This window comes from Rousettus aegyptiacus, unplaced genomic scaffold, assembly GCF_014176215.1.
Source record: "Rousettus aegyptiacus isolate mRouAeg1 unplaced genomic scaffold, mRouAeg1.p scaffold_m13_p_7, whole genome shotgun sequence".
NCBI classification, from domain to species: Eukaryota; Metazoa; Chordata; class Mammalia; order Chiroptera; family Pteropodidae; genus Rousettus; species Rousettus aegyptiacus.
The window spans coordinates 80,540,123-80,562,454 of record NW_023416310.1 but is presented as its reverse complement, the minus strand read 5'-3'; positions in this window follow the sequence as shown (position 1 = coordinate 80,562,454).

The window sequence follows — 22,332 nt, the reverse complement described above, 5'->3', positions numbered from 1 at the left end:
TCAGCATAATACCTTAAACTTGTTGCAAAAGGGCTACTTTGGAAGAGTCTCTTCTAGACGGTGAGTCAGAGGAGGCATCTATAAAATACATGTCACGTGTCATAGCAGACAGCGCTAATTGATCCTTACACTTTTCCCAATGAGCTTCATCCAGCAACCTCCAAATACTTTCTAAACAATTTCAAAAAACAAAACAAAAAATAAAGAATTGCTTCCAAAGTTGACACCTTAGATAAGAATCTATTTGGTATTTCTGCCCAGGAGTATGGGATATAGAAAGACAAGTCAGAGGGAATCAGAATATGGCACAAATAAATTGGGGGTTCTAAAAAATATAAGACTAAGATGTGTTTCCTCACAATTTTGTTTAAGGCTAACCCCAGAAAGAATAGTTATTATTTAAACCACTGAAATAATGTTCTCCATCAAGAAATGCTGTTTCTGAGATCATGGCTAGAACTTTATACAGCAATAGAAAAAGTAGTAGCATGAGCTAGACAGAGCAAATGCATCTGACCTAGCTCTGCTTGCATAATTGCTGGCAATGAGCTGCATTCCTACAATTAGGGCTCATCAGCCAGGCTAGCAGCTTCCCAGGACGATGCTACTGGGGTCCGTGGAGCCTGTCGAGAGACCAGGGGCTGGGCTGCATTGTCAGGCCTTTTTCATTTGAGTTACAACAGGAGCCGCATCTGGACCATGTGGATAATTATTTGTTTGCTTTTTGTCACATTTGGAACCAATGCAAATAAACCCAATCTGTAAAAAAAGAAAGCAAAAGCCCAAAGCACCTGGAGTGTTTTGAGGGAACTCAGTACTGAAAGCTTGTTGGCAGCCATGAAGGGAAAAAAATGACAAATGCCACACTAGTGGGATTAGGAAAATGGATTGAGTGGTCACTCCCTGATGGTGCTCCATTTGTAATTTCCTTGAAAGATAATAAGGACCCATTAAGACACAGCCCCTGGGAAGGAAGGAAAAGGTGATCTGCATTCGAAATGTTATTTCATTATTCCATATGAAATACACAGTATCTCCCTTTAAAAAATTAGTTAGCATTTAAGTCCTTTGTTTAAAAGGGGAAATAAAGTGACGTGTTTGTGGATACATAGAATGCAAATTCATAATGCAACAAAAACTCCACTTGTAAGAATGTGACATGGCCTATCTGAGGAAGAATAGTGTCTCCCGTATTCCTGCAATGAAGGACCCAGGCTCAGGAGCAGGGGGCTGAGTGATGCAGAGTATAGCAGAAAGCTTGAGTTTTTGGTAAAACTGCAGACTGTGCTAAATTTATCTCCATAAACCATGGCCTTCATCTCATAAAATATTCTCTTTTCTGGAAATAATCAAATACGACTTCTTTGTACCTTATCGTGAATATTTAACTGTAGTATTTCTCTCAGAAGTACCTCTAGTTACAGGAACTGTGAATGATAAAATTTTAACTCTTTTCATTTTCTTATTGGTGTTAACCTTTTCTCTTTCCCCTCCACAAATAGTTTTGACCAAATATGTCACACTCTGAGATTCCAGAGAAAGTAAAATACAGACCCTGTCTTCAAGGAGATCATCATCTGATGGGAAAGAAAGGCAAATCAGAGGAATCCGTAGGTGTGGACTGCATCAGGAAAGGTTGCATGTACCTTCTTGAAATTTCCCGGTTGTTCTGAAGGTGTCAGGGTTCTACTGAGGGATTTAGAGCCAGGGAATGATTGAAGAACACCTTTGACTTACTTTCCGTTAGTCCTCCTGTCTGAAATCCCTTAGTCACACCCCCTCGCTTGTGAAAAGAGGTCGTTCTTTTTGTGGAACAACTAGGTGTCACTAAGGTGCTATCACTGACTATCTCTGTCTGGGTAACTGTGCCTAACACAAGGTTATACCAATATCTTTACTACCTAGATTCCCAGAACCTTTATCATGCTGATGTACATGGAAGAAGTACTCCAAATGGGGGAATTTACTATGAAATAGAATTGGAAGCATTAATTTTCTGAGAAAAAAACACACACACACACATTGAAAGTCATTTTCTCCAGGACTCCTTAGAAACCCAAGTATTTTATCTAGGATTTTTAACTTTGTAGAACTCAAATTCCGAAAGGGGAACTTTTGCGTTTTAAACTGGTAATTTTTAACGTTTTTATGCAATCCCAAAGAGAGAGAGGGATTAATATAATGCATCTCTGTATTCCCATCTCCAGATTTAGTACCTGTCAGCATTTTGCTACTCTTTTCATCTATCATTCCCTCCCCCACTTTGTATTGTTATGTGCTTTAAAGCAGTTTGCTCCTCAGGAAGCATAAATGTCTGGTGGTTTTGCTTCTAATGATGCAAAGATTGACCCCGGGTTCAGGCGGCTGTTGCTTGATCATTCTGTTGACAAGTGCCCATTCATGTTTTGTATTACTGTTTCATTTAGTTATAGCACTAATGTTTCATCAGTGATCGAAAGTGATTTTATATCATTTCTTCTATAATAAAAGGTTTGATTTTCTATATTAAAAGCAATAACATAAAGGTTTCCCAGGCTCATGTTATAAATCTCCTGCCCTTGACTTGAAAAATTCAATTTTTCTAAGAAGTCTTTGTTCCTTTTATTTAGAGACATCTTTCTAGACACAAGAGAATGCTTCTAGGTTTCCTATGCTTCCCACAAACAACCTTTTAATATTATTATCGGCTTTTGGTTGTTTCTGTTTTTTTTTTTTTTTGCAAAAATAAGAAAATATGTGCATACATTTGTTTTTTCTGTCTTTCTAACACAAAGGTAGCATGTTATGTTCAAAATTCTACCTTTTGTTGTGTTTTGTTTCCTTCATTGATAACATATATCTGAGATAATTCCATATTAATACATAGATCACTTATTGTCTTTTGCAGTTTTCTAGACTCTGTTCTGTGGCTCGTTTATTTGGTCAGTCTTCTCCAGATGAATATGTGGTATTATTCCTGTCTTTTGCTATTATAGTGTCATTGTGGATAATTCTGTATCTAAATCATTTTTCTCTTTCAAAATTTTCAGTATAGCTTTGAGTCGGGTTCCAAGAAGGAGAATTATTGAGTCAAATGATATCTGCATATAGAGTTTCACTATTTCAGATTCCCCTTGGAGAATCCTCAGGGATTGGGCCATTTTGCATTCCTAAAATCAAAGTATAAGCAAGTCTTTTCCTCAAAATTCTCAGAAGGGGAATATGTTGAAAACTAAATAGAAATTTGATGATCTGATAATGGGTGATAAATGGTAGCTCAATGAAGTTTTCACTGGCATTGTTTTATTTTGAATGATCATAAGCATATTTTTAACATAAGGGTAATTTGTGTATCTTTGTTTATAAAACTACATGTTTATAAGTTTTGGGGAAAAGAAGTTTAATAGAGGAGAAGGAGAGTTAAGTTTGAGAGTGTGATACCTTCGAACTTTCAACAGACATCCCTCTGCCTGCCATTTAAATTGGAGAGAAGGTGAAGTAGAAGCTTTCACCTCAAGGTGGACTCGGTGTAACTAGGCAACAGATGAAGAGTGCCATACTTAAACAATAAGGTCTCCTAGGTGAAATTGCCCAATCTCTATTCCTTTTTCCTCTACTTAATTGTTCTCTCTCCTTCACAGATCATAGAATTTGAAAGTAGATTAGGTCCTTTAAATCATTACTATCCAATACCTTTATTTTATAGATAGATCAGAATGGTGACCAGACACTTGATCTCTTGATCAATTTCATATCTTGATGAATTTGATCAGTCGATCAATCTGTTGATCAATTTCTCCAGTGCTGCCTCTTCCCTTCTCCTCCACAACTGGGTTCACTGGCAGTAGGAAACAATGTTGTTTATCTCTCTTTAGGTTAAATACAAAATAGAAAAGATGAGCATATCTATTTCTTGGATGGTATATTTCCTGTCCATACTCAGTTATACATGCAGACCTGATTCTGCATATGAACCATTAAACCTGCCACTCCTCCCAATTCTAAATGCCTAAACATTTCTGCAGTCTCCTTGTATTTGTCTCATTATATAAATTGTCCTTTTTTTCAAGAAGAGTGGGTCAATGAAATCTATGTATTGCTTTTCAATGGCTTGATTATCATACAAAGCTAAATGTCAGGAAGAATGAAGAACACTTTAATCTCCTTCAGCTTTATGACTATAACAAATATAACAGTACTGAGACAAACCATAGAACCACATATTTTGGGGAACTAAAAAATACAGTCACTGCAGTTTAGGAGATTATGATCTAGTTGGGAGGATGAGGTATCTGAAGGAAATGTTCGTTTCGCAATGCTGTGGATAATTGTCGTGAATGTTGCGAAGTTAATAGAGATTAATGTAGAGAATACAGAGGACTATTAAGTAGAGAGTGTAGACTAAAGAGTTGGACTTCTTGTGTTTCAAATGCAGCTGCATGACTTATTTTATCTGTGGGAGTCTTAGTTTCTCATCTGGAAATGGATATTAATCAGAATATTTACCTCATGGTGCTCTATGAGACTTCAGTAAGAACTTACAAGTGCTTCAAAGAGAAAGCTCAATAAATGTTAGCCATAACTATTAAGGTGGCTTAGAGAAGTTAAAAATTGTGGTAGCGGAGAGGGGACTTGAGAAAAATTGTTGGATTCAGTCATTAGTAAGTCTCAAGTGACTTTCGAAAGGGCAGTTTCCGCCAATTGGAAAGGCAGGAAAGCAAAGTGCAGCGGGTTAAGGGTAAATAGGCAATAAATACTTGCCATACGGAAATCAATAGAAGCAGAAATCAATAGAACCGAGGAAGTTCATCCATTTGAGCTATTGGAGAGCAAAAATGGTAAAATAGTAATATGATAAAACATTTTTTTCTCTGTTTTAAGGAAAGGCTAATTCTTAAAAGCAGAACACATTCATTTAATTGGCAGGAGTGATGCAGAATGGTTTGGTGAGACTGAGGATGCTTCAGGTTAATGCCGTGAGAGTCTTGAGAGAAACCAGAGAGAGACTCATTCTTAAGAGCAGCGTGCCATCAGATTTATATCCCACAGGATCAGAGGTATTTTCTTACCAGACAGCGTAGCTTCCCACTATATCTAAAGCTAAAGGACCATAAAGAATTCTTTAACTCTGATTAAAGGCTGTACATAGCTGTGGCATCAATGAATTAAGCCACAGGACCTTAAAACGTGTTTAACAAGCATTTGAACAAACGGTGGAAGTAAGTACAGATTAGGAGTCATATGGCCTACTGCTGGGAATGTAACTGACATTACTATGTTCATTCAGGTTTTTAGTAGGGAAGAACTAAGTGCAGCAAGTATCACATATGAGTATGTCAACATAGACATAGTTAAGGACTTTAAAAATAATTATCTGTTTTGTTTTTGGCTTCAATACAAAAAGTGGTCTAGAATATAAAGTCTCATATTTGTTCTTCAGAAACATTTTTCTGTCCTTACAAAGAATTGAGAGGCTTGGATTATCATTTTCTTTAATGTCAAAGTCCTATTTTGAAAGCAATTATGAAATACAGTAGCAAGCAGATGCCACTTTTTCCAGGCTATTGTGATAAGTCAAAACAAGTCTACATAACAATTGTATTAAACTGTGTAATCTACTTTGTGAAGCAAGTAAAATATACAGAACAGACAATATCTGGAGGGTCATGATTATAGTAGTTAGAATGAGAGAGTTACAATAGCCTTTCATGGCTAAAATTGTGAGGTCCTTGGAATCAGATCACAGATATGAAATTCCCACTGGGGAATTTCCTTAACTCCTGTGATTCTCAGGTTCCTCATATCTGGAAATAATAATCTATAACCTTCAGGATTGGTAAGATAATTAAAGAAGATGAATGCAAAGTGCCAGACACATTACGTAGCACAGTACTTCTGAAGAACTTCCCTATTATCACTTCTGCTACTTCATTTACTTATTATGCAAATTTTAATCTCAACTCAATCTAAGGGTGCAAATTCCATGGGATATCATCTGAAACTACTTTTGAAAATACTTTGGGATTGTTCATCGTTGAGGATAGGCACATTGCCTCACAGTAAATCCAAACCCAGCTCTCTCTTAGCTCAGGGATAGGTGAACATCCTTTGGTCAAGTACCGAACATCCTGGCTGCAGTAACTGGCTCACATATAAAAACATACCAGCTTTGAAAAAAGAATCATACCGAAGGAGCTATACTTAGAAAATTGAGATTGACCGAGGAAAGAGAGATTTATATCCTCAGTTTATTCACACACTGGAGTTAGGACTTTAGCAGACTGGCCTGTGAATTTCATGTGCATTACAAAATGTTAACCCCCTTTTTCTTGTTGTAGCATATGTATTTAGATTGGTGTATAATTATGAGAAAATACCCATTTCTGGTGCTTGGGATGTTTGGAACACACAGGACTGGAAACACCATGAAACCGGACTCATAAATTCAGAGGGTTGTTTTCTGTATGTCACTGCTTTAAATCATGTTTCAATTAGGTATATGTTCTGAAAATGTAAAAAAAAACCCAAACAGGATTTAAAATTTGTTGTAGGGCTTTTTTTCAAGTATATCTAAATGTCTAATCTAAGTCCCTTATGTTATAATTAAAGCCTTGGCCTCACGTTTTCTCTGATTTCTTAAAATGGCTTTGTCGAATTTCTCTGCGTCCTGAGTAGAGCCTTGCCTTAGAAAATTCATCTGCCAAAAGACATTCCTGTGGAGATATACTGCCAAGTCAAAAACAAAAAATAGTAAACATTAGAGGCATTTTTACTGCTAACGCCCCAGAGGCAACAGTCTTATCTCTAAATCTGTATAACACAAGCAAATTAATCTGATTTGCATGTCATCTGAACAGAGAATGGGTTTGGAAAGCTCTGAATCATTTCTAGTGAAAATTAGATTAGCAACATTCTTAAATGTTGGCCTATAAAAGAGAGGAGAATGTATGTTTAAATAATTTTTAATGTAGAAGAATAAAAGTAATGGAAACGATATAGATCTTTCTTTAAATAAAAAGTTCCTACTGTTCTAGCACAATGATATGATACATTATAAAAGTGTATAGCCTAACTTGATAAAGTAACGGGGTTAACAGTCTATTTTTCTGAAGCAGAATATAACTTTGGATCTTAAACACTCTCATGGATCTGTAACAGCCTTGAAAACATTCATTGGTCAGTGTACCTAAAGCTTAAAATAAGTCATGGATGCGGGTGACTGATAAAATCCCTATACATTTTACCTTGTGCTGTGCTTGCCTACATGTTTAATTTATGCAGTCCCTTTGGGGAATATTGATTGGATTTGCCAAAGACACATTTTCGAGTGCATCGTGTCTTTTATCAATGTTATCACTTAAGAAAGTGGTATAACTGTTATATCGATATTTTATGTAAACATAGGTCATTTCTAGAGACAAAAAGAACTTTAATCACTGAACCTGAGCTTCATTTTTATTTTATTTATCTGAGGAATGCTTAAAATGCCTTCGAGTTCCAAACTGGATTTTTTTTTTCACATGTAAATATCCCTCACCTTCAAATCACTTTTCACTATATTCCAGATTGACTTTCACCATCATCACTCCTTCCCCCCCCAAAAAAAAAAAAAATTAAAGGTGCAATATACCAAATGAATCGCAATTTGCTTTTGTAAACAGAAACAAATTTAGTAATTAAAACGGACAAACAAACAAAAAACATGGGCGCATGGTTTCCAGCTTATTTGCTCCAAGAGAGAAAGCCCCAGGGTGAAGTCCTACCTCCTGGGATGACCTAATCTCAGAAGTCATGCAGTCTCTTCTGCTTTATTTTATCCTCGAAGGCAGTTATAAAGTTTGACTCAGCTCAAGGGGAGAGGAAGAAAACAGACTCCAGCTTTCAGAGGAGGAGTCTCAGTGCTACATTGTAAGAGATGCAAGTAGGTTGTATATTGGTTCAGCCTTTTTTTGGAAACTACAGTCTGTCGCCCCGGGGTTCCCAGCTTGCTAAATTTAAGCCCTCTCCTCCCTCTTTAGCTCTTAACCCTTGTGCAGTAAAAAAGCCTCACAATCATACATGATACCTTGCTTAGGGGATCAAAAAGGCCTTTGGTTGATACCAATTATCCTACCCTTTAGCCACATGATTTACAAAAGTTACTTGAATTTCTAAATTTCAATGTCCATATAGCATTGCAGTGAAGATTACATGAGGGAATGTATTTAATGTGAATAGCATAATGTTCAATATAAATTCCCTCTTACCCGTGTATGTACAAATCTATTAAGTTGGACCATATGAAATTGCCATCTTTGAAGTTACAAATGACCAAGTATTGGCAATTTTATATAGTTAAACTTAATACATTTTAGTGGATAAGTAGGGAAATGTTTTATTCTGTTAAATCATAAAATATCCACAAATTGTATAGAAAAATGTATCTTAAGATATTTTTAAATTTTAAATAGAAATTATTTATGGACTTAAGTAATACTAGAAAATAAAAACCGTGGTTAGGGCAATTGCCAATTGGCTTTTTAATTCCCCAAATCCATTCCTAGTATAGGATGATTCATAATCCATAAACATATGAGAATCTCTTCTATTAATATAATTTTTTTTTAATTGAGCTAAGATTGATAGTTTACATGTTGGATAGATAAAGGAAAATCATAAATTTGCTATTTTTTTCTTGTCACCTCCCCCTGTCTAAACCTAAGAAGTTTCCAAAGAGTTAACTCTTCATTAAAGCTTATGCCTTCTCTACATTCTTTTGAGATCTGCCCTTCAATACCTAAAACGCCAATTGTTAGCTCATTTTTCCCCATTCTGGGATGTCAAGATTTGAACTCATGTCTTCAGAAGTGACAGACCAACTCATTAATTCATTGTACCTGCCTACCTCTCTACCTAGTTCTGCACATTTAGGATGATTTACAGGAATGAGATTTTCAGCACCGGCAATCTGTCATCTCAGCAAGTTAGCCTCTAACCACCCATCAGTCCAAAGTCTTTGGATAATGAAGTTTCTCCAAAGCTTCAGTCATCTCAAAACCATGTTACAGACTTTCCAAAGGCATATTATAAAGATAAAGACAGGAAGTCCCCTCCCCAATTTTTTTTTTAAATACTTTGTCATGTTTCTATTGACTTAGAGACATTATTAATTACTGAAAAGGTCATCTGTTGTTGTTCCGTTCATATAGTGACCCATCATCAATGAACGAGAGAATTGCCAAATAAATCACACTAATGCATTTAGGGAAGAACACATGCCTTTCTTAAAGATCAGAGCCGACTATGTCCAGTTCTTTGGGAGGTTTATCATACCTATTGTTCTCTCGCTCAGCATTATTTCTTCCCACAAAGCATTCCCAATAATTAAGCAAACTGAACAGTAATAATTTTAGTCAATTACTGTAGCCTATCTGATTATAGACCCCTTTCACTCTCAAAAGTATCCCGGTATGGAAAATAATGTATTAAATCTCCCCGTTCTTGAAAAGTATATTATTTTCTTCTTTCTTTGGAGCAGAGAAAAAGAGAAATAGGTCCATTCGTAACCAAAGTAGAAGAGATGCTTCCAATTAAATGGATTTCTGTATTACTAATGGAGAATCATTAAAATAAGTTTATCATAGGAGAATTTATAATTTTTAACAATCCACTCAAATTAGTAACGAAGGGAGAAGTGGTAATGTTTTCATTCCCTTGACACTAGTAAGATACAATTAACAAAAAATACAAATTCCAGCCACTAAAGTCAAAACCTTCAGGTAAAACTTTTTAACTCCTGATTTGGTGATTATATCCTCTCTCAAATCACCCCCTGGAGTGACCTCTAACCTCTTTTTTGAATGTTACCAGTCACATGGAACTTATACTACCTCTGGAATTCTCCTGAACAGCTTTGTTAATGCATTCTTTCTTGTATGTAGTAGAAATCTATGTCCCTATAACTTTTGTTTTTTATTCCAAATTCTGTTTTCTAGATTCTTTGCTATAAAGCAATCCTTAGAAGTTTTAAGTCATATCCTTTAGGAGTTACTCTGCCTAGTTAAACATCTCCTTATGACTGTTTACTTATTTATTTATTTAGTTTCCCATCATTCTATTATTTTTTCTTTTCTTTTCTTTTTTTTTTTGGTGCCTCTGGATGAGATTTACTTGTAAATGTATGTCCTATAATATGATACTTATTTACAGTTGATTTGATGAAGCTTAGGCGATATGTTCGTTCCCTCTAGGTAGCAAAATTTGTGTGATATATAAAAGGAATTACTAGATAACACTAATTTCATACTGTATTCTAGTGTCTACGCTGAGAGTTCCATATTAATTCTTAGTCAACACTAGTTGTAAGAGTTTGTTTCAGGAATTTTCCTACTATTCAAAAGGAAAGACTGAGCTCAGGAAAATGAGATAAAATGCCAAATATCACAAAAGTAAAAAGTTAAGTAGAATATGGAACTCGTATCTAGATCTTCCTGATTCCAAAGCCCAGACTCTTAACCATCCTAAACTTAAGTTACAGACGTTTCTCAGACTGAGCGTATTCCCATTCAATTCCTTATTAGAATCATTGAGGTTTCTTTTTTTAATCTTGTTAGGCTTTTTGGATTTAAATTTTCTCACCCCACATACTGGATATCTCATGCAGCTTTTTTTTTTTTTTTTTTTTTTATCATCTGTACATGAGTCCAACTTACTACCAATGTCATTATCCGAATTGCCCACGAAAACGTGCAATAACACAGGGATGGAGGAAGGGGGCACAGACTCTAGTGAGAGATTTTCCTGCATATCGGTGTTTATAAACACTTGTATATATATATATCAAGTAGACTTATATTTAATCAAGTAGACTGATCTACTGAGATCTGGCCTATATTTTTTCTTATTTATTTCAAAGATATTATTTTGAAACTTTACTAGGGCACTTACTCATCATTTATCCTGAATTTTTATGTTAAACCAATAAATCTTATGTTCACTCTTCTATTCATTCATGTACTCCTTGCACAAAACAGACAAGCAAATAAGCAAACAGACCAACTCACAAATAATTACTGTTGCTTAGTGATAAGACAATTTGATGTCTCTGTCATTTCCTAACGGTCTATCCTAGAAGCAAGGGTCAGGTTACTTGTCTCCCTAGATCTCAGGTTTCTTATGAAATGGAGATAAAAACATTTGTGTGGCTAAAATGTAGGGAATTTGTGGAGAGTAAAGGAAGTTGGTGGTGACATTCTGCTCTGTAATGCTATGAGGAGTTTGTGCATGTTATTGAATTTTTTGACCAAATGATTTATAAGATATCTGTATTTTTCTAAAGTAACTCTATACTCGTGATTCTCTAACTTGAACATGCACCATAATCATCTGGTCGATGTTATAATAATTCTGCTTCAGTAAGTCTTGCATGTGGCCGAAGAATTTGCATTACTACCAAACACCCAGCTTTTTCTGATGCTGCTGATTGGGGAAGCATACTTGAGGACCACTGGGAATATGTGAAGAAAATTAAGAGAAGACCATTTAGAATAGTGAGAGATGACTAGTATCTGGACTAAGACAGTGACAGTGGGAATGAGTTCAAGATATCTACAGGATTGGTGACTGATAAGATATGGAAGGTGAAGGGGACAGAGGAGTCAAAACTATCTTCAATTTTGTAAATGGAATGAAGGTGCTGATGCCAGTAAAAAGGAACAGAGGAGCGGTAGGCTTGTGATTGCGAGACAAGTTCAGGTTTGAAAGAACTGAGGTTCAATGCTCATGCGACCTCCAGATGGACAACTACTGAATGGAGGTGGCCACGTGGGATGATATTGGTCATTTCTCGTTTTAGGGATGGAACTATAGGTAAGTTCTTTTTTTTTCTCCAAATAAGTGGGGACCTTTATATGTAGAATATACATCCTTCGAGTTCGAGTCAAATTCAAATAAGCTTTAATGCTCTTTTCTTTTCTTTATAGTGAATAAAGAATTACAGTTATGCAAATTACCAAAGAGAATGCATTGGCTGTGGGAGATAGAAGACTGGCCAGATTCTGCTGAGTTCTTATTTCTTCTGGTTAGGAGATAAACAAACTTTCTTTATATGGGTCACATTAACCTTAACTGTGGCATTATGGTGAGTGTATCACCTGTTGTCACCAGCTTTCCTGAACAGAGGAACATTGTTTCTTATATTTTATAAGCCACTGGGTATAGTCCCCTCTCTCTCTCTGTCTCTGTCTCTGTCTCTCTCTCTCTCTCTCTCTCTCTCTCTCTCTCTTTCTCTCTCTCTCTCTCTCTCTCTCTCTCTCTCTCTCTCTATATATATATATATATATGTATATGTACACACATATATATATACATTCTAAATGTGTATATATATATATGTGTGTATATATATATAAATTTAGAATGGTCAGGCTTCCTAGATAGAAATAGCAAAATCATCACTTTATAACAACAAAGTAACATTATCACATTTTACATGTAGTGGAAGAAAACATGGTTGATAATATAATTCAAGGAGTGGCAAAGAAAATTAAGAACATACAAAAGAATGACAGTCATAAGAAAAATAAAGAACAAAGAAAGGAAAACTTATTAGTCAATTTTGATAGGTCCTTTCGATCATTGCTTCCTAAATATTTCCACAACTTCTCTCACAGATGATTTTTAACTAATGAAAAATTACAAACCTTACATGTCTTTCTTTTTGTCTTCTATAATATTTATACAGGCAAAAAATAATTAGAATAAAATAGAACTCATATGTTGGCATATTTTTGCATTTTCTATCCAAACTACTGGTATTTTCAGTGTATCTAGTGTTTCTCATTTTAACTGTTCAGTTTTTCAAAATAAATTTTGTAATTATAGCAAAATCCTTTAAATCCTTTATATATATGTGTATACACACACACACACACACACACACACACACAACAAAGTCATCTATTTTATTCTGATGAATCACTATTCCTTTTAAGACTCTCCCACTAAAGTTTCTAGAAAATTCAGTTCGAGATCTGATGGAAGTCTCAGTGGTGACAGATTAGAGACAGAATTTTACTGTAAGATACTTTAGACATCTAATTATAAAGGATCTTTTTTTTTTCCACCGAAGTTGGGAAACAATAAAAATAATATTATGTAGACATCCAAAGCGATGACTCCAAAAACAATTAGCTCTTGCTGCGTCCCATACAAAATAAACTGTGAGCTCTGCAGTTAAATCGTGAGATTCGAACATGCCCAGCTGCAAGCACTGCTGGCGAAGTAGCAGGCTTTGTGTGTCATCATGTCCACTAGCGATTCTTGAACTGCCAGAAATTAGGGAATCGCAACCGAACAGAGGGCAAGGCTTCTGCATGGCAGGAATAATTAGGGAAATGGTGCTACCAATTAAAGTATGACAGGTCATAACTTCATGTCCTCTGTATAAGCAGGCTTGCGGGGAAGGAGATGGCAATTGAGAAGAAAAGGAAAAGTAAGAAAAAGCCTTAAGTTTTGGTTTTGTGCCACTCTTTTATGATGTTCACTCCTTTCTCCTCCCTCCACCCCTACCCCGCGTCCCCTGCTGGCATCCCCAAGTGGTGAGAGATTGGAAAACATTAATCTTTAAAATGAATGGTCATTCAGTAACAGTAAGCTATGCATAAATCACCCAGTCGACTGTCAGGGGACATAAAGCTATTTTCAGAAAGGTCACATTAAAATTTAGCCATCATAATGTGAAGAAAGTGATCACATGTAATATTCTAAATAAACTAAGGAACATTTATTTACCTGTAATAATAACTACGTTATTGAGTTGTTGCTTGGGGACAAAATTATGCAACCTGGGCAAAACAGTTTATTTAGTGAAACAAACTAAAACATTTACTCTTTAGTGAAACAAATCAAAGCATAGTGGATGTACTATGTGGATGTACAGAGTGGATGTTAAAATGTATTTAACATCATTTTGGTAAAATCATTTTGATCTGATTCTCATCTCTGTCAATTACCTTGAGCCTTAGTTTATATATTTGTCAAATAGAGCTAACAATATCACACGAGACTGTTGAGAGCATTAGAAAGAATGTGTATGAAATGCCTAGCACATATTTGGCAAGTACATAGTAGGGTCCCAGTAAGTGAGAGAGAATGAAATGGAGAAAAGAAAATGAATTGAGGAAAGGAGTAATATCTGTGTGTCTCTGTAATTAGTGTGCCTAAGAACTATAAGGTAGTTTTCCTTCCTTCCTTCCTTCCCTCCTTCTTTCCTTCCATTTCTCCCTCTTTTCTTTTTCCCTTTCCTTTTTTTTTTTTTTTTTTTTTAGCACCATAAAATATCTAAAGATACAAAACTGTTTTGGGATAAATTGTCATGAAGAAGGTACTTTACCTGAAATTTTGAAGATTATAACAAGCAGAGATTCAGAGGAAAATATTGCAAATCAGCAAAAGGAGAAAACTCATGCAACTGAATCAGAAAATTTAAGGCATAGAAGGAGAATGGCTGGTAACTTGGTAGGGCACGGATAATTAACATGTAAGAAAGAAGATTGAAACTGCAGAGAGATCAAAGATGAAGGAAAGAGTTTAGATGCAATTTGGAAAGAAAAATATAAGGCGCAGAAAAGGTTTTGGGAATAGGAAAAAATAAAAATGATACCATGGGAAAGATTGTGTTGAATTAGAATCTAGAGAATGAATTACAAGAGAATCTGAAAGCATGCAAGGCCATTTGTAATAGATCGTATCAAGGTCAAAGCTCACACTTGTGATGCCTTTGCCAAACCCTGAAATGACACTCAGAAAAAAAAGAAAAATACAAATAGATATGCTAATAACTGAAGGTTATTAATTTTTGGTTACAGAAAAGCACTCAGAAATTAAATACATTGAGATCTTTTAAATATGATCAAGACAGGTTATTTAAAATTTCTCTTTCAGTTAAAACTTTCAGGTGTCTATATCTTATCCATTTAGCTTAAATACGTAGTAACAAAGATACGAAAAGGTCACACCTTAAAATATATTTAACAGTAAACATAGTTATTAACTATTTCAAGTTTATATTAAAATAGAATTCTATAAACATCCTTTATTTATCTTTAGGGACTTGAAAACTCTTGTGTTGGCTCTGTTTTTATTTGTTTTTTAGATACATAGAAATAAATGCTGATATATTTTTATGTAGGCATTTTTTTCTTTTTGCTTATTTTAGTTCTTTAAATATTAGGGTGCTTCAGATTATTATAAAGAATTATATACACAAATTCATGTACATTGTATAGGAGATTTAGAAAAATTTTAAGGATAATTTTAACCCTAAGTGGTTTTCGGTCCTCTAACTTGATATCATAACTTGCAGTATGCTGTCAGTCTCATGTGATTTAAAAAGAATTCAGAAAATAATCTAAAATTCCATGCTTACTTTGTAAGGTAATTTGTAGGGTAGAAGCCATTTTGTATTTGATATCCCAAGTGAATAATTTCAATAGTCTATAAGTGTCAGTTTTTTTAATGAGTCAAATTTTTTGTGTGTGAATGATGTAGTAGAAATGTAAAGCAGAGCTATGAGGTTAGAGAAGCAATAGTGGAAAGTAGGTCAATGTCGCTAAAGATACAAAAATTTAAATATAATGAATGGACTTGGCCCTATGAAGGAAAAACGTAGGAAAATAAAAAAAACAATTCACACTGGAATCTTATTGCATGTTTTTGTCTCACGAATATTTGATTTCTGCTTCATCCTACAGTTTCCCATTTGACACAAATGTATGTCAAAGCAAATTAGTGTATGTGGACATCATATTTCTTTAAAGAAGATTGGCAAAGGACTCAATCCTAAAATAGCAAGTTTGAAAACACTAGTTTTTTTTGTTATAGCCTGTTGTTTTTGCGTAATTCTGTGACAGTTTAGCATTGATACCCACTGCTGGCCTTATGTTGCCACATCTGCTGTGTGAAGAAAACATTTTTCCCTTAAAGTAGCATCCACCATACTACTTGTTTTCATTTTCAGTTCATGTTAAGCAGTAGACGAGTGATTTGTCTTTTTAAGGCATGTACATGGAATCATTCGACTAAAGCAATGGGTTCCCTTTCGATAGGATTCAGAGAGTTGATTGCCCTAAGACACTGTGATCACCTTCCGTTTGTAGTTCTTGCCTCTATTAAATCTAACGTAAACTGAATTTATACAACACACATGAAACAGCTGAAATGTGAAATACTCCATTGATTGACTCTTTTGTCTACGTGACACTAATGTGACTGGCCGAAATGAAAATTATTGCTTGTTTGTGTGTCACATAGACACCATTATCAAGATACATCCATGACATTCTTTTAAGTACTTTTATATTTTGATCTCCTCAGAACCATGTTTTAGAATATTTCTAAACTATTTCCATTGTCATTTCTCACTTAACTCATGTTATGTCTTCCTTTATTCACAAACATTTGAAAATCTTCTCATTATCTTGTCATTGATATCTAGCTTAACTCTGTGATGGGCAGATTCTATACCAAATATGACTTTTGTCCTTGGAAATTTGTTGAGACTTTATGACAGAGAATATGGTAATTTTCATATATGTTCTTTGTGCTCTAGGGGGAAAAAAAAGGTGCACTGTGCAATAACTGGTTATAATGTTCTATGTTTGTCAACTAGGTCCAATATGCAAGTTGTTAAATTTTCAATATATTTGTCACCTTTTCATTGTTAGTTCTGTTAGAACAGATGTGTTCTAGATGGGTTAACATGCTTTATCATTTATTCCCTCTTCCTAAGCCCCACATTTTTTAGTAGCTATTGATTTTTAATTCTTCATGTATTTTAAAGGCAACAAGATAGTATTACTGTTCTATGCAATCAGTAATCATTTGTTTATATGTATATTTTTTTCATCCTGTTATGTTCTTTACATCTTCTATCATTTCCTTCCTTACATTCGGGATCATATTCCTTCTGTCTAAAGAATACTTTGTAGTTTTCTCTATAATGTAAGTTTGTGGTCAACAAATGCTTTCAATTTTTCTTTTTCTAAGAACATCTTAATTTTACTTTATTTAAAATATGTTTTTAAATAATGGAAATTATTTTCTTTCAGCACTTTAAATATGTACTCATTTGTCTTCTGGTGTCCATTAATTTCTTATGAAGAGGCAACTCATTTTTTTTTTTTTTTTGCATTTTTAAAGATAATGTGTCTCTTTTCCTTTGGATGTTTTTGAAATTTTTTAAAAAGTGTTCTTTTGTTTTCATAAATTGTATTATGATTTGGTTAGGTATAGGTTTCTTTGTGTTTTCCCAGCTTTAATTTATAGAGCTTTTAGCACCATTGGCTTGGGCTGTCTCTTCAGTTTGGGTGATCTTGATTAATATTTCTGTTAATGTCACTTTGGTTCTATTCTTTTAATAGACTAATTATATTGTCTTAGGTTTTCACCATTCTTAAGAATAAGTTCTTAAGAAAGAATTCATTTCTGAATGTTTCAAATTCTTTTCTCTATTCTTCAATTTATATATCCATTGACCTAGATTCCAGTTCATTAATCCTCTTTTACTTTTTATAATTTTCCTGTTAAAACCATTTATTAAATTAATGATTTCAGCTATTCCAACTTTTTACCTCTAATTTTGATTTGTTTCATTTTGATAGATACCAGTTCACTAGTAAAATTCTTTATCTTCTCATTTAGTTTTGTACTAATCACTGTCATTTTAAAATCTGTGTCCAATTATGTTAATGTCCATATCATCTGGGGTCTGATTTAATTGAGCTTTTTTCTCTTAGTTTTTAGTCATTTATTTTTGTCTACAGACCATTTTTTCTTGAATGTATGAAAAATTGTAGAAGTTCTAGATTTTATCTTTTAGAGAAAATTTCCAGCAGACTTGATCCATTAGAGACTGATATTACTCGCAGTTAAGTTTCGTTCCATGTCGGGTCTGTTTTATTTGTTTTGTCCTTCCTCCACGTGTATAGCCTATAGAGATTATTAACAAAATGTGAGTGAGTGTTGTTTTCTGTAGCTCCTCCTCCTCTTTGATGATCTTCAGGTTCCAATTTTGTCTCAAGTTCTGTGTGGCTTTCTAGCCACTTAGGAGCCACTTTTCGTTTGGCTTTCTACTTCTTGTTCTATAAATCTTAAGAATTAACTAACTACATGATGAAAAAGCAACACACAATACTACTGCTTCGGTTCCCCTGGTCCTGTAAAAGAGTCAAGGGTCTAAGCTACCATTTTCTGCTCAATTTCCAGGCCCCTTCGCCTCACCATTTCTTGCTTCCACAAACATACACAAAAACTGAGGAGAAAGCCAGGTTCACTGCTATACAATTTCCTTCTTTTTAAGCTCTTTACTCTTCAAGGTTGGCTACCTTGACTGCTCTCTGATACCCTCAAACAATAATGTCTTAAAAAAAAAAATTTGAATTTAACATTTGTTCTTAGTAGATAGCTACTGACTTATGTCAAGCTGCTTCATAGTAACCAGAGAATAGGAATCTCCAAATTTCAGAACAGCATATAGGCTCATAAGAATTATTTAAAGACATAACATAGAAGGGAAGCTAAAGAAATAATAATAAAAAAGTAAAAAATTGGAAATAAAATAGAAAAAATAGGCCTCAGAAGTATATTTGCTTTAGACAAACAATCCATGTTAACTAGTATCTGTTTTTGATGATTACTATGTATCGCCTTAAAAAAACAAACACACAGCTTATGTCTACCATGATTTCAAATCACTACATGAAAGAGATGGAAAGGGAGAATGTTTCATATCAGAAAAGAATTTGCAGTCACTAATTTCTGTAATTTGAGAAAGTAATTCTTCACATATATGAGATTCATAGTGTTGACCTAGGCTTGCTCAGCCATTTTAAATGAGATGAAATAAGATCTATTGCTCCTACATTCTGAAGCTATACAATATAAGACAATTGTTCATTTTAGTTTGATATAATTTTGAGTTAGAAAAAGTTATTGCTTTTGTTCTTTATAAATGAATTTAACAAATCACTTGTTTATATTGTACAAGAATTAATGTGAACACTAGTTCACTTAACAAAAGAAGAAAGAGTTAAATGTTACCCCAAATTCAAATAGAGCTGACAAAACTTTGAATCATCCAAAACTATATTTATTTGGGGAAGATTGGAGTAAACATTTATTCTATGTCCTCTAACATGCTTTGAAAGCAGACTGGGATTTATTTGCCATTCTCTACTGAAAGAAATTATGACTCCTTGAAAAAATGGCTAATTCAGCTTTATGGCAGAAAACCATGAGCCTGGAACATATTGTCATACCAGAAAGCAAGGAAGCGTTCATAAACTATTAGACTTTCTTCAAAAGGGCTGAGCGTCAACCTGGATAGCTTCCACTGGTCAAATATTCAGTAATTTGATCTTCAATAAGAATAACAAATGGAATATGTTTACTAAGTACGAAAACATACGAACACACAAACAAACAAAAACATTTTTCTTTTTTGTAGGACACTAGGGAACAAGCTCATTATTTTGAGAACCAGCAGATAGAAGGAAACAATCAAATATCTTTGCTGCATGGATATAAACTGTGCCTCAGGGGAATCCAGCAGTAGATAAGGGAGAAAAGTTTATCTTTACTAAAATAGTTCAACACATAAATAAATTAAAATGATCTAATTAGAATGTCACTATTTTGCAAACTAAGCTATAATCATTGATTTAGGCAATGATAATCAGTCAGACTGCTAACATTTCAGAAAGACATATATATCATATACTTCCTGATGGAAAAACACATAGGTAAAATTTATGAATGAAAATAACACTAGCTGTAACATTGCCCCCACCTCCTCCAAAATCAAACCTGAATCTCATCGGTCCTTTGGATATAACTTAATTATCAACTTAAACAAGGGGATACGATTACCTGTGAATTTTGCAAGAGCATTCAGTAGCAGCATATAAAACATAGGAAACTGTATGGGACGAGCATTTTGTTTTATGCAATAAAATTTATAAGGAAAAGAGAATGATAGTTTTATATTAGGATATAATTAAGAAACTTATCTATAATTGGACCTTACTTAGAATCGAATTCAAACAAACAAAAAAAGGATTAATGCATCTTTGTAAGAAAATTGGAGGAAGATTAATATTGAGTAGATACTTGTTGACATCAAGGAATTAGTGTTAAATTATTTTAGGTGTAGTATTGGGATGTCATTGTTTATTTTTGATGACCCCCCCCAGCTCTTATGTATATAAAGTGACATTTGAAGATAAACATATATTTTGGATTTCCTTCAAAATAATCTGTAATGAGAGAAATTAATATAAACATAAATGAACCAGAATTGACCATGAATTCATAATTGTTGAAGCTAGGTGATGGGTACATACAGCTTAATTATATAATTCATTCTACAGTATATGGACATACAAAGAAATAGAAGAAATAGGACATCATGATTTTAAGCAAAGTAATAGATAAAAGGGGTATTTAAGAAAATCATTTGAACAGCTCAGTTTTTCTACAGGAAACATATCTTGCAAATAAAACTATTTTTCTCGAAGTCTGAAATTTGCCATTACTATGATAGTTTTCATAAAACAACATTTTATATTGTCTTGAGTAATCAAGTTCAATAAACATGGATGATTTTTAATCCAAGAGAAGGAGACCCACTTAGGCTACTTTACTACCCACAAATAGTCTAATGGGGATCAATCACACCCAATTAAAACTCAAGAAATTATGAATCTTTAATAGGTTTATCATGAGATAATTCAGCTCTTAAGTCCTCTTTAGGTTCATGCTAGGCAGGCTCTCTCAAGCTGGAAACTAATCATCTTTATGAGATCATTTTCAAAGGCTTTGTGATTTTTCTTTGAAAAGAATACAAAAGAGCTTTGCAATTTGCACCAGAATTAAATTTCTCGTGTGTTTATCTGAAATGTTCAAGCTCTACACTATTAATATGAGCCCGTGTTTACATTAAAAAGCATAGTTTTGATAGCACTAATTAATGATTTTAAATAAACTTAACCATCTGAATGACTTCTATATATTTCCCTTCAATAGCTTAACCTAGCCCTTCTCCCTGTTGCTCATTCAGTCTATAGTTCATAATAGATCCTGCTATTTATTTTATTTTTTTAAAAAACTAAAACAGTATAACAGGCTTGAGCCTTCTCTCTGCAACATAAAGTCAAGAGAGCAGACTTCAGTATGAGGCCATCTGGCTTGATATTTTCTAGATGATCAGCATCATCAGTCTCTCTCCATGCTTTCTCTTCTTCATCTGCAAATAACAATAGCATCTTCTTTATATTTATAGTGAGTTTTAAAGGAAATATTATGTACGAAGCATTTCAAGCCATGCCTAATACATGATGGCTCTTAGTAATTGCCTACTGGTATAGAAAAACAGTAGTGGTAGAGCAAAACAAATTTTTTCTTCTGTGGCTAAAACACATGATTTACAAAGACACATCAGAATGGGCGCTATCTTTTTTCATACTCCCTCAGGACAAATCATTTCCTTAGTGTGAGTGAGTGCCTTGCAGGACATTTGCTCCTGTTTAATATGTCCATGGAGACATTTGGTCCACATCCAAAAGTCTTTTATATTTGGTCCTGTCAAAAACATCCGTGGACATATTTGGTCCAGAGTTAATATAAATCCCACTCTTCCGCAAGATTTTAACACTGTCCTGCTTACTCCCATGTGCCATTACCAGCTAGGCTACCAAGGCTGTAAGAGTTTCTCATTGGCAATACAGCCACATCGCATATATTGGACCAATAAATTCTGTATTCTGTAAACTCAACATAGAAACAAATGTTATGGGCTATTTGATACCAAGGATATCTTCTACACGTGGGTGTTTTGGACAGCACTAAACATCAAGGGCATTTTGGTGTGCACCAAATGTCTTCATAGGTGATTTGGACAGGACCAAATGTCTGCTATTTTTGTATGTGTGTGTGTGTGTGTGTGTGTGGTGTGTTTAATGGGAAGAGTCATGTGTGTGCTCATACAAATGCATCTGTTAGTTATTGGTTTTGAAGTATTCTGAGAGCATAGAATAGAGGAAATGAAGATTCGAATCAAATGTTTTTGGCAAGAGTATTTTATTCTTTTTATTTTTAGATTTGATGAACATTTAAGAGCAAATTTTTGCAATGTTATGAGAAATAGTCAAGAAGCCCTTTTTGAAATATTTCGCAGAACCCCGAGCCAGCACATCTTCATTGACGTTTTCTCTGCATTGCCGATTTTGTCCACGAATCTCTATTTAGAATAGATTTTTCCTCTAGCTTTTCTTTTCACTCTAGCTATGGCATATATATATGTATATATATTTGTAATAT